The following is a 14,312-nucleotide window of genomic DNA, read 5'->3' as shown; positions in this document are numbered from 1 at the left end:
TAGCTGCTTCGAGTGTCGGTTCCTGTGTCGGTTCATGTGTCGGTTCCAGTGTCGGTTCCAGTGTCGGTTCCTGTGTCGGTTCCAGTGTTGGTTCCAGTGTTGGTTCCTGTGTCGGTTCCAGTGTCTGATCCCGTGTCCTGCCGTGAAACGTTCTTGTCCAGAAGTCCTGTGGCTTTGTCTGTGCCTGGTCAAGTATCTGGCTTCTTGGTGTCCACCGGTCTGTCGTTTGGGATTCTGCCTGTCCTCCGGTTCTGAGAGTCTGTGTCGGATACATTGGGGGTTCCTGTCCGTTTGCCAGTATTGGTACCGGTTCCGTGAGTAGCGGCTTTGCCGCGTCCGTCGACCTAGGCTGCAGTATTCTTTGGTTATATTTTGTTACTGGTGTTTTGCAGAGGGTTCTGCTTATGCTGTCACCGCCGGTACACAACAGTACTGTGTCGGCGAGTGGACAGCATTTCCTTTGTTGTTCTTTTCCTTTGGCGGCGTGCCGCACATATATTTAGTTTTAGGGTTGTTAGTAGCCCCTAGCCTTCTGTTTGCGTTAGTTAGAGGTCCCCTTGTTATTATCCTGTCTCGGTTCACGCCTTGTCTCACTCTAAGACCTGGGGGCATCGGAGTTGGGCAGACCTAATCCGCCCTTCAAACGCGGCTGCCGTGGGCCCAAGAAACCATAGTCACTCAGGCGTGAACTGACCACACGGGTGAAACAATGGAGGTAGGGTGCTAGGGGCTATTTCCACACCACACCTTATTTCAGCGTCACGTTCTGGTGCTCTGGACTCACTATGCAACATCTCCCTTGTTCTGAGCACCAGGAACCTAACACATCCTCCCTTATACGTCACCTGCTGCGCATTCATCAGAAGTCACTGTCAAGTTCAGAAACTTTGGGTAAGAGCGTAAGCAGTCCACCCTGACACCTAAATCCCTTCTTCCTCCTGTACCCAAGCTACTGCAAGCCACACCACCAACTCCCTCAACGTCAACTTCCTCCTCAGTCAGGAACATCAGTAGTCCTGCAGGCCATGTCACTGTCAAGACTGAGGAGTCCTCTCCTAACCGGGATTCCTCTGTAGGATCCTTGAGTGGTACGCTGCTGTTGCTGGTGCTGCTGTTGTTGCTGCTGGGAGTCGATCATCATCCCAGAGGGAAGTCGGAGACCACTTGTACTACTTCCAGTAAGCAATTGACTGTCCAACAGTCCTTTGTGAGGAAGATGAAATATGACAGCAGTCATCCTTTTGCAAAGCAGATAACTGAGGCCTTGACAGCTATGTGGTGTTAGATGTGCGTCGGTATCCACCATTGGGTCAGAGTCACTTAAAGATTTGATGGAGATAGTGTGTCCCGGTATCAAATCCCATCTAGGTTCCACTTCTCTAGGCAGGCGATACCGAGAATGTACACAGACGTCAGAAAAGAGTCACAGTGTCCAAAAAAAATGCGGTTGTATCCAGTGTCCACTTAACCACGGACATGTGGAAACAGGGCAGACTTAGGACTATATGACTGTAACAGCCCAGTGGGTAGATGTATGGCCTCCCGCAGCAGCACCAGTAGCAGCATCCTGCAAATGCCAACTTGTTCCTAGGCAGGCTACGCTATGTATCACCGCTTTCCATAAGAGGCACACAGCTGACAACCTCTTACGGAAACTGAGGAACATCATCGCAGAATGGCTTACCCCAATTGGACTCTCCCTGGGGATTTGTGATATCGGACAACGCCACCAATATTGTGCGTGCATTACAACTGGGCAAATTCCAGCATGTCCCATGTTTTGCACATACAATTAATTTGGTGGTGCAGAATTTTTTTAAAAATGAGAGGAGATGCTGTCGGTGGCACAAAAATTTTTGGACACTTTCGGCATTCTGCCACTGCGTGCCGAAGACAGGGGCGCCAGCATACACTCCTGAACTTGCCCCGCCATCAACTGAAGCAACGAGGTGGAATTCAATATACTCTATATGCTTCAGAGGATGGAGGAGCAGCAATAGGCCATTCAAGTCTATACATCCACCTACGATATAGGCAAAGGAGGGGTAATGCACCTGACTCAAGCGCAGTGGAGAATGATTTCCGTCTTGTGCAAGGTTCTCCAACCCTTCGAATTTGCCACACGTGAAGTCAGTTCAGACACTGCCAGCTTGAGTCAGGTCATTCCCCTCATCAGGCTTTTGCAGAAGCAGCTGGAGAAATTGAAGGAGGAGCTAAAACGGAGTGATTCCGCAAAGTATGTGGGACTTGTGGATGGAGCCCTTCATTTGCCTTGCCAGGATTCAAGGGTGGTCAATCTGTTGAAATCAGAGCACTACATTTTGGCCACCGTGCTCAATCCTAGGTTTAAAGCCTACGTTGTATCTCTCTTTCCAGCAGACACAAGTGTGCAGAGGTGCAAAGACCTGCTGGTTAGTAAATTGTCAACTCAAGCGGAATGTGATCCGTCAACAGCTCCTCCTTCAATTTCTCCCGCCACTGGGGCTGCAAGGAAAAGGATAAGATTTCCTAGCCCACCCGCTGGCGGTGATGCAGGGCAGTCAGGAGCGAAAGCTGACATCTGGTCCGGACTGAAGGACCTGCCAATGATTACTGACATGTCTACTGTCACTGCATATGATTCTGTCACCATTGAAAGAATGGTGGAGGATTATATGAGTGACAGCATCCAAGTAGGCATGTCAGACAGTCCGTACATATACTGGCAGGAAAAAAAAGCAATTTGGAGGCCCTTGCACAAACTGGCTTTATTTTACCTAAGTTGTCCCCCCTCCAGTGTGTACTCCGAAAGAGTGTTTAGTGCAGCCGGTAACCTTGTCAGCGATCGGTGTAGGAGGCTACTTCCACAAAATGTGGAGAAGATGGTGTTCATCAAAATGAATTATAAAGTCTTCCGGGAAGACCTTTACCAGCAATTGCCTCCAGAAAGTACACAGGGACCTGTGATGGTGGATTCCAGGGGGGACGAATTAATACTCAGTGACGAGGATGTACACAGTGAAAGGGGTGAGGAATCGGAGGATGATGATGAGGACATCTTGCCTCTGTAGAGCCAGTTTGTGCAAGGAGAGATTGATTGCTTCTTTTTTGGTGGGGGCCCAAACAAACCAGTCATTTCAGCCACAGTCGTGTGGCAGACCCTGTCGCTGAAATGACTGGTTTGTTAAAGTGTGCATGTCCTGTTTATACAACATAATGGTGGGTGGGAGGGCCCAAGGACAATTCCATCTTGCACCTCTTTTTCTTCTTTGCATCATGTGCTGTTTGGGGACTAGTTTTTTTTTAGGTGCCATCCTGTCTGTAACTGCAGTGCCACTCCTAGATGGGCCAGGTGTTTGTGCCGCACACTTGTGTCGCTTAGCTTAGTCATACAGCCACCTCGGTGCAACTTTTAGGCCTAAAAACAATATTCTGAGGTGTGAGGTGTTCAGAATAGACTGGAAATGAGTGGAAATTAATGTTATTGAGGTTAATAATACCGTAGGAGCAAAATTACCCCCAAATTCTGTGATTTTAGCTGTTTTTATGTTTTTTTTCAAAACTCATCCAGATCCAAAACCAAAACACGAAGTGGTGGTTTTGGCAAAACCAAGCCAAAACCAAAACCGAATCAGAACCAAAACCAAAACACAAAGCACGAAAAGTGCCAGCCGCACATCTCTAATATAAATGGGTGCAATTCTAAGTATTATAAGGTTTGGGTGCCTGCATTATATATCAGTGCCCCCCTCTCCCCCACCACTGATTGTAGCACATCCCCATTCCTTATAATATCCATTATTGCATCCCTCAGTCAGTGACTGTATTGACTATGGGGGTAATTCAGAGTTGATTGCAGCAGCAAATTTGTTAGCAGTTTGGCAAAACCATGGGGGTCATTCCGAGTTGATCGCTCGCTAGCAGTTTTAGCAGCCGTGCAAACACATTGTTGCCGCCCACTGGGGAGTGTATTTTAGCTTTGCAGAAGTGCGAATGCTTGTGCAGCAGAGCGCCTACAAAATAGTTTTGTGCAAAACAAGAGTAGCACTGTAGTTACTCTTCGTGTACGTTGATTCTAACGACGGAGGGACGGCTTTGACGTCACACACCCACCCAGTGAACGCCCAGCCATGCCTGCGTTTTTTCTGCCATGCCTGCATTTTTCTAAGCACTCCCTGAAAACGGTCAGTTGACACCCAGAAAAGCCCTCTTTCTGTCAATCTCCTTTCGGCCGGCTGTACGACTGGAATCGTCACTAGAACCAGTGCAAAACCACAATGGACTTTGTACCCGTACAACGCGCGTGCACATTGCGGAGCATACACATGCGCAGATTAGCTATTATTTTCACTGATCGCTAAGCAGCTAACAACAGCAGCTAGCGATCAACTCGGAATGACCCCCCCATGTGCACTGCAGGGGGGGGAATGGGGGCGGGCAGATATAACATGTGCAGAGAGAGTTAGATTTGGATGGGTTATATTGTTTCTGTGCAGGGTAAATACTGGCTGCTTTATTTTTACACTGCAATTTAGATTTCAGTTTGAACACGCCGCACCCAAATCTAACTCTCTCTGCACATGTTATATCTGCCCCCCCTGCATTGCACATGGTTTTGCCCATCTGCTAACAAATTTGCTGCTACGATCAGGTCTGAATTAGGCCCTAAATTAGCAAACTCACAACCACTGCAGTTGCGGATTTACCACTAGGCAACCAAAGCAGCCGCAAGGGCCCGGCGGGTTCCAGGAGGCTAACAGTCAGATCATAGAGTTGGGAGGGCATTTCTAATTTCTGCCAAAAATGTCCGAGTGCTTGGGTGGCAGAATACTCCCAACAGGCTGTCAATGACTTAATAGCTGCCAGGTGCCAGTTGCCTGCACCTGCCTGTGCCCAATGCCTACCGTGTGATTTAAGTACACTAAAGGGGGGTACAAACGGAGCGATGTTCAGCTAATTTCTAAGAAATCTTACTAGATTGCTTAGAAATTAGCTGAAAATTGCTCCGTGTGTAGGGGTGCCGGCCAGTGCCAGATTAAGGACCACATGGGCCTGGAGCTGAAATTTCTGAAGGGCCTACTGTGTACCGTAGCAGAGGGGTTGAGCAGCAACAGTGGGGTTGTGACTAGGGGTAGAGCCCCTTATACACAATACGCCATGTAGAGCCCCTTTTATTCACGTTATGCCAGGTAGAACCTCTTTCTTTTATTCACGTTATGCTAGGTGGAGCCCCTTTTATACACGTGTCGCCAGGTAGAGCCTGTTATACAAACTGCACCAGGTAGCGCCTTATACACATAGCAACAGGTAGCCCATTATACAAATTGCGCTAGCTAGCCGTCACTCACCATTCGGCGCCTGTGGTCCCCTGGTTCTATGTTCTTGTCATACTCCCGCGGTGGGGTGCAGGCAGCGTGAAGTGGCCAGGATGGGGGACGGCCGGAGCAGGAAGCGGTGAGGGGCACTGTGGTGCAGGCAGCAGACGGGTGCTAATGGCACTGGCAGGGGCCTCAGGCCACAGTGACCCGGGTGCCCGTCCTGCTAGCCCGCACCTAAAACCGCCACTGGCAGGATCCCCTGAGCTGGACGAGCAGCGACCCTCCCAACACTCCAACACTGCCCCTCCCAGTGCACATAGTGCAGCCGAATGCACATGGACTGAGCGTCCATAGACGTGCAGATCACGTCTATGGACGTCAATGTGAGCAACCCAGAGTCGCTGCATGCAACCAACCCCACCAACATGCCCATATCACCACACACACAGTCTGTCCCCCCCCCCCACTCCCTACACACGCCCAATCTGTTTACCCAGTCCCTACACACACACACACACACAAAGCCTGTTCCCCAGTCCCTACACACACACACACACACACACACACACACACACACACACACACACACAGCCTGTTCCCCAGTCCGTACACACACACACACACACACACACACACACACACACACACACAGCCTGTTCCCCAGTCCCTACACACACACACACACACACACACACACACACACACACACACAGCCTGTTCCCCAGTCCCTACACACACACACACACACACACACACACACACACACACACACACACACACGCAAAGCCTGTTCCCCAGTCCCTACACACACACACACAAAGCCTGTTCCCCAGTCCCTACACACACACACACACACACACAAAGCCTGTTGCCCAGTCCCTACACACACACACACACACACACACACACACACACACACACACACACACACACACACACACACACACACACACACACACACACACACACACACACACACACACACACACACACACACACACCCTGTTCCCCAGTCCCTCTGTTCCCCAGTCCCTATACATGCAAATACATACATACAAAACTGTTATTTCTCCCAGCTCTCCCCCCCCCCTTCCACACAGCATTTCCCCTCCAGTGTCACCATACACACACACTGAGCCACCCTGTTCACCCCATTCCCTACACACACCTCCTGCCTGGAAGGGCCAACACATATACCCTGTTCCCCACAGCCCTCTCACTTTCCCCCGTTTTCCCCAGTCACTGAGCTTGCTATGCCGACAGAGCAGGAGCAGACAGACCAACCAGGAAAAGTTGGGGGCGTGGCCTAATCACGGACCCGTGACCACGCCCTCTTGGGGGCTGGAGGGGGGGAACCCCTACCATTTGGCAAGCACCACTAGCCGGGATGGCAGAGGGGTCACAGGACTGTCACCTTGCGACCTGGCAGGCAAGTACACCGCTGGCTGCTGCTGTTGTACCCAGTGGAGGGGAGGCGCGGCGCCTGTGTGAGATCATGGCGCAGGGGAGAAGCAGAGAAATCTTTCGGCGCAGGGAGGACTTCTGAGGCTGTCTAGTGCTGCTGATGTGCTGTAATAGGAAAAACATTTTTTCCTGTTACCAACAGCAGGGGATCCTGTGGGCCTATTTTGATGGGGGGGCCTGGAGCTGCAGCTCCATCCGCCCCATTGTTAATCCGGCCCTGGTGCCGGCAACAGCGATGCACAGTCCCGTGCGTCGCTATCGGCAGTGCTAGATTGGCCTGCATGCAGGCACAATCTAGCAGGTCGCTCATTTCACTGCTGGGTGAAATGAGCGCCCCCCCCCGTGTCCATCCTCCCCTTCGCTCAGCACATCGCGTTGTGCTGAGCGGGGGAGAGAGATGTGTGCTGAGCGGTACGTGCTAGACCACTCAGCACACATCTCTGGTGAAATCTCCCCGTCAGTACGGCCTTTTACAAACTGCTTTGCTAATCTGCCTGCTATAATAGGGCAGGGGGCAGATTGGGGAGCATAAACTAACCTGGGGGGTGACACAATGAACAGGGGCCTGTCTGCTACAATTGGTGGGGTGCACACTGAGGATTGTTTGAAGAAGCGGGGCTCTAAATAGGTGTCTTGCTTAGGGCCCCATGAGGTTAAATCCGCCTCTGGCTACAGGCCTGTTTCAACAAGGAGCTGCTCTCTGCAGACTTGTCCTGCCCTCTTGTGAAGTATCCAGACAGCTGTGTCTGGAGAATACTCAGGATACTTCTAGAATAACATTTATCAGTTTATTCCTCACTAATATAATATAATATAATATAATAATAGTATATTGAACTGTATCGTGAAGATGATTGAAAGTAACAGCAGTGTCATGTCCTTCTTCTGCTCCCAATACAGAATTACTCTTTTGTTCTGTTTTATGCCAGTGGATATTATGAAGGATGGAGGGGGGGAGAGGGGGGATTCTCTGCAGACTGCATAATTAGCCCACTTCCTACAGTATTTCCTTCACCCGACTTAATAGAAACTATTGTGATTAAAATTAGTGATGTGCACCGGAAATTTTTTGGGTTTTGTGTTTTGGTTTTGGATTCGGTTCCGCAGCCGTGTTTTGGATTCGGACGCGTTTTGGCAAAACCTCCCTGAAAATTTTTTGTCGGATTCGGGTGTGTTTTGGATTTGGGTGTTTTTTTTACAAAAAACCCTCAAAAACAGCTTAAATCATAGAATTTGGGGGTCATTTTGATCCCATAGTATTATTAACCTCAATAACCATCATTTCCACTCATTTTCAGTCTATTCTGAACACCTCACACCTCACAATATTATTTTTAGTCCTAAAATTTGCACCGAGGTTGCTGGATGACTAAGCTAAGCGACCCAAGTGGCCGACACAAACACCTGGCCCATCTAGGAGTGGCACTGCAGTGTCAGACAGGATGGCACTTCCAAAAAATAGTCCCCAAACAGCACATGATGCAAAGAAAAAAAGAGGCGCAATGAGGTAGCTGTGTGACTAAGCTAAGCGACCCAAGTGGTCGACACAAACACCTGGCCCATCTAGGAGTGGCACTGCAGTGTCAGGCAGGATGGCACTTCCAAAAAATAGTCCCCAAACAACACATTATGCAAGAAAAATGAAAGAAAAAAGAGGTGCAAGATGGAATTGTCCTTGGGCCCTCCCACCCACCCGGGCCGCCACCAAAAAAGAAGCAATCAATCTCTCCTTGCACAAACTGGCTCTACAGAGGCAAGATGTCCACCTCCTCCTCATCGTCCGATTCCTCACCCCTTTCACTGTGTACATCCCCCTCCTCACAGATTATTAATTCGTCCCCACTGGAATCCACTATCTCAGGTCCCTGTGTACTTTCTGGAGGCAATTGCTGGTGAATGTCTCCACGGAGGAATTGCTTATAATTAATTTTGATGAACATCATCTTCACATTTTCTGGAAGTAACCTCGTACGCCGATTGCTGACAAGCTGACCGGCTGCACTAAACACTCTTTCGGAGTACACACTGGAGGGGGGCAACTTAGGTAAAATAAAGCCAGTTTGTGCACGGGCCTCCAAATTGCCTCTTTTTCCTGCCAGTATACGTACGGACTGTCTGACGTGCCTACTTGGATGCGGTCACTCATATAATCCTCCACCATTCTTTTAATGGTGACAGAATCATATGCAGTGACAGTAGACGACATGTCAATAATCGTTGGCAGGTCCTTCAGTCCAGACCAGATGTCAGCACTCGCTCCCGACTGCCCTGCATCACTGCCAGCGGGTGGGCTTGGAATTCTTAGCCTTTTCCTCGCACCCCCAGTTGCGGGAGAATGTGAAGGAGGAGCTGTTGACGGGTCACGTTCCGCTTGACTTGACAATTTTCTCACCAGCAGGTCTTTGAACCTCTGCAGACTTGTGTCTGCCGGAAAGAGAGATACAACGTAGGTTTTAAATCTAGGATCGAGCACGGTGGCCAAAATGTAGTGCTCTGATTTCAACAGATTGGCCACCCGTGAATCCTGGTTAAGCGAATTAAGGGCTCCATCCACAAGTCCCACATGCCTAGCGGAATCGCTCTGTTTTAGCTCCTCCTTCAATTTCTCTAGCTTCTTCTGCAAAAGCCTGATGGGGGGAATGACCTGACTCAGGCTGGCAGTGTCTGAACTGACTTCACGTATGGCAAGTTCAAAGGGTTGCAGAACCTTGCACAACGTTGAAATCATTCTCCACTGCGCTTGAGTCAGGTGCATTCCCCCTCCTTTGCCTATATCGTAGGCAGATGTATAGGCTTGAATGGCCTTTTGCTGCTCCTCCATCCTCTGAAGCATATAGAGGGTTGAATTCCACCTCGTTACCACCTCTAGCTTTAGATGATGGCAGGGCAGGTTCAGGACTGTTTGCTGGTGCTCCAGTCTTCGGCACGCGGTGGCTGAATGCCGAAAGTGGCCCGCAATTCTTCGGGCCACCGACAGCATCTCTTGCACGCCCCTGTCGTTTTTTAAATAATTCTGCACCACCAAATTCAATGTATGTGCAAAACATGGGACGTGCTGGAATTTGCCCAGATGTAATGCACGCACAATATTGGTGGCGTTGTCCGATGTCACAAATCCCCAGGAGAGTCCAATTGGGGTAATAAAAACCACAAAGAGAAGCGCTGTCACTAAAAGTATTAATATATTTTATTAAAATGACCTTAATCACATTATTAAGAATTATGAGAAAACCTAAACATCCTGTGACTTTAAGAAATACTTTGGCAGCAAAACATCAATCATTTAAAAATGTAGCAATTCGTATTCCTCACTGAGGACCTCCTTTGGAACAATGTATCAATCTACCCTCTAAGCGATATATAATAACTCTTATAGTTAAAAGGAATTCCTTAAGTTAAGCTCCACGCGTGGGCTAATTGAAACACTTGAGACCATATATTGGTTGAGCGTTCGAGAGTTCATCCGTGGTGTATATAGGAATTATTCACATTGATGTTATCCGCTCAATTATTTGTGAGATCCCTATTAGCCCTTAGTTCCCAATAATGCCGTCCAGAATTGACAAGCTTTTCTTAGGAAGCTTATAGTAGCACAATAACAGATTAAGCATACACCGCTATTTGGAAGTCTGTTATTTTGCTTAACCCAGCTTATGCAGTATGACAACAGTTATTTTATGTCCATAGGGCGCCGGCTGCCCACTCTTGGACACTGCAATAAGATGAACAGGGCTTGTAGGTGATAATAGATGGAACGCTCACAGTCTTATTCAGAGCGGCATGTACATTCAAAGACTATAACGCTCTCTCACCACTTTCCATAAGGCTTCGTCAGGAGCGTGCTGTTGGCTGTCATGAGCTGAATCTCCGTTTGGTGCGGTCAGCCAAGTGCCGAGCAAGTGCCGGGTGAAACGCTGAGCGGCGGAGGCCGTCAGGGACGTGCTGCTGGTATCGGTCTCTGTTTGTAGTGGTCAGCAGGATGCCGGGCAAAATGTCGGGCAGTGTAACCGGACGGGATGCTTGACGCATTTCTCAGCCTTAATCCTGGGGCTGTTTCCTCAGAAGTCAATTCTTTGGGCCACCGACAGCATCTCTTGCACGCCCCTGTCGTTTTTTAAATAATTCTGCACCACCAAATTCAATGTATGTGCAAAACATGGGACGTGCTGGAATTTGCCCAGATGTAATGCACGCACAATATTGGTGGCGTTGTCCGATGTCACAAATCCCCAGGAGAGTCCAATTGGGGTAAGCCATTCAGCGATGATGTTCCTCAGTTTCCGTAAGAGGTTGTCAGCTGTGTGCCTCTTATGGAAAGCGGTGATACAAAGCGTAGCCTGCCTAGATACGAGTTGGCGTTTGCGAGATGCTGCTACTGGTGCCGCCGCTGCTGTTCTTGCTGCGGGAGGCAATACATCTACCCAGTGGGCTGTCACAGTCATATAGTCCTGAGTCTGCCCTGCTCCACTTGTCCACATGTCCGTGGTTAAGTGGACATTGGGTACAACTGCATTTTTTAGGACACTGGTGATTCTTTTTCTGACGTCTGTGTACATTTTCGGTATCGCCTGCCTAGAGAAAAGGAACCTAGATGGTATTTGGTACCGGGGACACAGTACCTTAATTAAGTCTCTAGTTCCCTGTGAATTAACGGTGGTTACCGGAAACACGTTTCTCACCACCCAGGCTGCCAAGGCCTGAGTTATCCGCTTTGCAGCAGGATGACTGCTGTGATATTTCATCTTCCTCGCAAAGGACTGTTGGACAGTCAATTGCTTACTGGAAGTAGTACAAGTGCTCTTCCGACTTCCCCTCTGGGATGACGATCGACTCCCAGCAGCAACAACAGCAGCGCCAGCAGCAGTAGGCGTTACACTCAAGGATGCATCGGAGGAATTCCAGGCAGGAGAGGACTCGTCAGACTTGACAGTGACATGGCCTGCAGGACTATTGGCTTTCCTGTCTAAGGAGGAAATTGACACTGAGGTGGTGTGCTTTGCAGGAGCTTGGTTACAAGAGGAAGGGATTTAGTGGTCAGTGGACTGCTTCCGCTGTCATCCAAAGTTTTTGAACTTGTCACTGACTTCTGATGAATGTCGTCCAGGTGACGTATAAGGGAGGATGTTCCTAGGTGGTTAACGTCCTTACCACAGCTTGACAAAGGCAACACACGGCTTGACACCAGTTGTCTGCATTTCTGTTGAAATAATTCCACACCGAAGAGGTGATTTTGACCAGGCATGTCAATGGCCATATTCGTCCCACGGACAACAGGTGTCTCCCTGGGTGCCTGACTTAAACAAACCACCTCACCATCAGAATCCTCCTTGTCAATTTCCTCCCCAGCGCCAGCAACACCCATATCCTCATCCTGGTGTATTTCAACAGTGACATCTTTAATTTAACTATCAGGAACTGGACTGCGGGTGCTCCTTCCAGCACTTGCAGGGGGCGTGCAAATGGTGGAAGGCGCAACCTCTTCCCGTCCAGTGTTGGGAAGGTCAGGCATCGCAACCGACACAATTGGACTCTCCTTGGGGATTTGTGATTTAGAAGAACGCACAGTTCTTTGCTGTGCTTTTGCCATCTTAACTCTTTTAAGTTTTCTAGCAGGAGGATGAGTGCTTCCATCCTCAGGTGAAGCTGAACCACTAGCCTTGAACATAGGCCAGGGCCTCAGCCGTTTTTTGCCACTCCGTGTCGCAAATGGCACATTGGCAAGTTTACGCTTCTCCTCAGACGATTTTGATTTAGATTTTTGGGTCATTTTACTGAGCTTTATTTTTTGGGATTTTACATGCTCTCTACTATGACATTGGGCATCGGCCTTGGCAGACGACGTTGATGGCATTTCATCGTCTCGGCCATGACTAGTGGCAGCAGCTTCAGCATGAGGTGGAAGTGGATCTTGATTTTTCCCTATTTTACCCTCCACATTTTTGTTCTCCATTTTTTAATGTGTGGAATTATATGCCAGTAATATATCAATAGCAATGGACTACTACTATATATACTGCACACAACTGAAATGCACCACAGGTATGGATGGATAGTACACTTGACGACACAGAGGTAGGTAGAGCAGTGGCCTTCTGTACCGTACTGCTATATAGTATATACTGGTGGTCAGCAAATTGTGCAAAACTGAAATGCACCACAGGTATGGAAGGATAGTATACTTGACAACATAGAGGTAGGTAGAGCAGTGGACTACTGTACCATACTGCTATATATATAGTTATACTGGTGGTCAGCAAACTGTGCAAAACTGAAATGCATCACAGGTATGGATGGATAGTATACTTGACGACACAGAGGTAGGTAGAGCAGTGGCCTTCTGTACCGTACTGCTATATAGTATATACTGGTGGTCAGCAAACTGTGCAAAACTGAAATGCACCACAGGTATGGATGGATAGTATACTTGATGACACAGAGGTAGGTAGAGCAGTGGACTACTGTACCGTACTGCTATATATATAGTTATACTGGTGGTCAGCTAACTGTGCAAAGACAACGTCTGCAAAAGCTTCTTTTATCAGCGGAAGAAGCAGTAGTCCAGCCTGCAGGGGTGCCCCAGGAGGAACAGGTACCCCCATCATCTACAGTCGGTGTGGACTATGTTACGGAGTTCTCGCTTCCAAAGGTGCAGTGTACCCTACTGGGAGGAGATGTTGGTGCGAGCAGCATATTACCACCGTCTGCGCAGAATTTGCAGCTGGAAGAAGCTGATTTTCAGGAGAACCTGATTGTGGAGGAGATTATGTCGACAAGAGAGGTGGGAGTGTCAGATATTATTCCCAAGAATGTGTTCGTGAGAACTGACTTTGGACAATTGATAGCACAATCTGTGCCTGACATTTCTAAGTCTGTTGAAATATGTGAATCATCTCAGGTCAGTGGCGGAACAAGCAAGCGGTGGGCCCAGGTGCGACAAAATGCTTTGGGCCCCCCCCCCCACCCAAGTCCACCCCGGGGGCAGTGCGCGCCGTAGGCGCGCGCAAAAATACATAGTGGCGTGGCTTCGTGGGGAAGGGGTGTGGCCACAAAATAATACCAACACAGTAGTCTCCATTATTCAAATTACGCCGCACAGTAGCACCACTACACCAGGTAGAGACCCTTTTACACCTTACAGCGAACAGATTCCTCTTTTTACACATTACAGCAGACAGCGTGCCCTTTTTACACATAACGGCAGACAGCGTGCCCTTTTTACACATAACGGCAGACCGCGTGCCCTTGTTACACATTACGGCAGACAGCGTGCCCTTTTTACACATTACGGCAGACAGCGTGCCCTTGTTACACATTACGGCAGACAGCGTGCCCTTGTTACACATTACGGCAGACAGCGTCCCCATTTTTACACATTACGGCAGGCAGATTCCTCCTTTTTACACATAGCAGCAGGCAGATTCCCCATTTTTACACATAGCGTCAGGCAGCCCCCCTTTTTTACACATTACGGCAGGCAGATTCCCCATTTTTACACATAGCGTCGGGCAGATTACCCCTTTTTACACATAACGGCAGACCGCGTGCCCTTGT

This window comes from Pseudophryne corroboree, chromosome 3 (genome assembly GCF_028390025.1).
Source record: "Pseudophryne corroboree isolate aPseCor3 chromosome 3, aPseCor3.hap2, whole genome shotgun sequence".
NCBI lineage: Eukaryota > Metazoa > Chordata > Amphibia > Anura > Myobatrachidae > Pseudophryne > Pseudophryne corroboree.
This window is presented reverse-complemented; position numbering follows the sequence as displayed.